Raw genomic sequence first — 3531 nt, forward strand, 5'->3', positions numbered from 1 at the left:
TCTTGTTATGTGTGTGCGGGGTTAGGTTTTTTATAAGTTTCGTTTTGCTTGCAGTAATTGTCTACTAACAAATACACGAATTGTCTATGGACCGTGTTTTGAAACATGGTTAGACAGGAGGGCAGGCAAACGACCATAAGGGCTTACTTTGGTATACCCATGTGAACATAGCAAGTGGCAACATACAATGTCGTCATTTTGCACGTACTGTGCACGCATGTCTTTTTAGCTGTGTAGACATCATATCGTTCACTAATGATTCTAGCATCATTGATCTTAATATTGATAAAAAACATATATGTAAACGCCACGTTGTTGGGATTTCAGCTATACTTGAATATTGTAGCTAATGCTCTTACGTATGAACAAATTTTAGAAGTTCGAGGCGTGGAAAATGCCAGGGATTTTCTATGGTAATTTGTACAGCCGCCAAGTGAACACCTAAGACTGAGCGAAGTAAAAATCTGTTCTACTTATTTTATGAAAGGTTTACGACATCAACATGAAATAATAAAAAATACAACTATATATATATTTTCTTTTCTTCTTTCGAAAGCTACAAAACTCTTATAAGGGCCCTGCAATCATAGCTAAGCGTCTACGTTTTTTGCGGTATCCACATCCCTGGGGGTTCGGGCAAGTCAGCGGGCATGGAGAGAGCAACTAAATATCATTGCGTCAGATTTTATCTGATGACGCGGAAACCTTCTCTCCCTGTGCGGCGACCCGCGCTGGCGAAAGCTCGCGATGTGTGAAGTTCTGACCTTGCTAGTGGTCGGAGCCGCAAAAAGATTTTTTTAATCAAAATAAAAAATATAAGTGGCGCGAACCGTATCAATTATTTATGAAAGTAGCTTTTGTTCAGTTCTACATCATAAAGAAAACAAATGCGCTTTATAAAGTACGGAAACAAGAAATGAGCCGTCGGCATACCCGCCACTAAGTGGTGGAAAAGGTGGCGCATACTTAAAAGGTATAGTGGGATCAGGCACCGAGGAGCGGCAAGCGTAGAAAGGTCCCGGATCTAAGCGGCAGCGCTTCGCTCGAGGATCCGACCGGTTCCGAGCGTTCCGAGGCCTTTGGAGCAGGTTCGTCTTACGATTTGTCCGTTTGGAGGTATGGCAGCGCGAAATGGCTCCCGTTCTGAGCTGATCATTACACCGTGTTTGCCGTTTTGGCCAGTGTAGTGTCAAGCTGAATTAGTCTTAAATCGTGCAGCAAATGCAATGCGAGCCACCCAGGCCACCCGCTTCATACAGCCTATCCAGCACATGCTTTAGTGGCGCCCTCTTGAGCCGTCGACACGAAGTGCGGTAGCCGTGAGTGCTCGCTTAGCTCACTACCCCTCCTCCAGTTCACGGCCACTCAAGCCACGACCAACGACGTCATAAAGGAGGTTATTGTTTGCTTGTTTTTTTATAGTTTGCCTATAACTTTTAATACAAAGCGAAATTCAAGAAAAATAAAATGTTTCATCAAGTTACTACGTTCAACGCGCTTAGCCTCGGTGCAAATCAAAAAAAAAGTCAAAAAGTTGTTGCAGGGCCCCTTTAAAGTATACACGTTTGAAAGACGCATGCACAATTTTTTTACCAACAAACCATACATTATATAAAATTGCGCGAAAGGTATCGAAATGTGCATATCGAAATAAACTTCACGAATATATGAAAACCAGATTCTTTAGCCATTACCGTAGTAACGTTAAAAATGCAGAAACTCTGCTGGTTTTTCTGAATGTGGCAAACAGGCACGTCGCAAATAAATAATATATTTTATTACTATTTTAGTCTTTTTATTGTATACAGTGTTTTGAACTAACTATTGATGGAATAAATTGAGTAATATATGACCTGAAAAAGATAATAATAACGCACCTTCACTTAAATTGAGTTATTGAGGACGACGACAGCTCCGAATAGAAATTTTCTAGAACCGCCTAAGGCAGTACAGTGGTGCTATTTTATCGCAGGGGGCAGAAAGTTGTGCTGAAGTTAGTTTAGTTTTATATTGCTATGCCCTTACGCCGTCTCTTAAAACTCCCCACCCACCCACCCGATTTTAGAATGCGTCCAAAGTGAGTTTTGTCACATCTCCGTAGAATTCTGCGCGTACCTTATATATTTATAATGTAGGTGAATTTGATAATTTTCGATGATGCTCACCATGTTTACAAAAGGAACGATGCCTTGAAGTTATTAATGGCTAAGTTAAATCGTAGACGCAATTACTCACCCTTCCTAAACTGGCCCTTTGTCAGGGAACAATACTACATAAATCTTTGAAATGTTATGCAAACTTTTACCAGGTATGATTTGAAACGCTATTCTCGAAACACCCTTGTTACGCATAGGTATATAGTTGAGTACTTCTCCTAAGGATATATATTTGCAATAGTATGTATTGTAGAAGAGTTTACAAAATATGACCCCAACAATCATTATATGGACTGACAGAAAAACACTCTACAATAAAAAAAAAACAAAAACATGTAGCTATAAGTTTCTACCTGTATTTCCTTGTACGGAGCGCATCAGTACTAAGAAATAGTGACTAGGTTTGTTTTCACACAATATGTTTACCAACAACATACGAACTTTCCAGAAACTACTTCCCTAGCTTTGTTTTCGGAGAAACAGACCTTACACGTGTGACGATTTTGCGTTTCATGATAATGAGCTGTGCGCGCAATTCTCAGCTTCGGCAGCTGTGGCGTGCACCCGCACTACTTTTTAAGCATTAGGAGGCTACGCAAGGAAGCACAAATATAAATTAAAGCTTGGTACAGCACGGCTTTTTGCATCCTATGATAGAGCAGCGCCGATGAGCAGCCTTTGTCGGTTTTACAAAGTGCCTCTTTGGAAGCGACGTTGCACGGCAAAATCTTTATAAGAAAGGCAAGCTGGATCAATCTGAGTAAAGGTTTGTTACCATTCCCTTTTGAGATTATATGTTACTCAGGGCCGGTTGCACCAACGCCGCTTATCTTAACCCAAAGCGGCACTTTCCTAAGCCGGCTTAGCGCCCTAAACCGAGCTCAGGTAAGCACGGGTTTAAATTCCGGTTGCACCAACGTTAAGCCGGCTTTACAGACGCGCCCCTAGCTAAACGCTGGATTTGCGTAGGGAATCTAGGGACAAACAGAGCGAACTAGGGAACGCTCAGAGGGACGAATACGATTGATGGAGAGAAATCACGTGATGTAAAAAAAAAAAAAAAAAACTGCCCCAGTAGTCGTCGTCGTCGGCGTCTGCTTTTCGCTGTATTTCTTCGGTGAGTAACAAATTAAAGGTCTCCAAATTCAATCATTTTTTCGTTTAACTTTCAATAACAGAAGTCAAAGCTTCAAATAAACACGAATGCTCTTTACATCTGTGATTATGTGTTTAATATCGGTTGATAACAGGTTATTTTGACAGTGGTAGTAGTTTTCGTGCTCACATTTTGAAGCGAAGGAGCCATCGGGGGCCCCAAATCTCACCGAAAGCGAGAAGGACACTCTACTCGCTACATCGCTGAAGACAAAACATC

The sequence above is a fragment of the Ixodes scapularis genome, unplaced genomic scaffold, assembly GCF_016920785.2.
Source record: "Ixodes scapularis isolate PalLabHiFi unplaced genomic scaffold, ASM1692078v2 PGA_scaffold11__112_contigs__length_91849675, whole genome shotgun sequence".
In the NCBI taxonomy this organism is placed as follows: Eukaryota; Metazoa; Arthropoda; class Arachnida; order Ixodida; family Ixodidae; genus Ixodes; species Ixodes scapularis.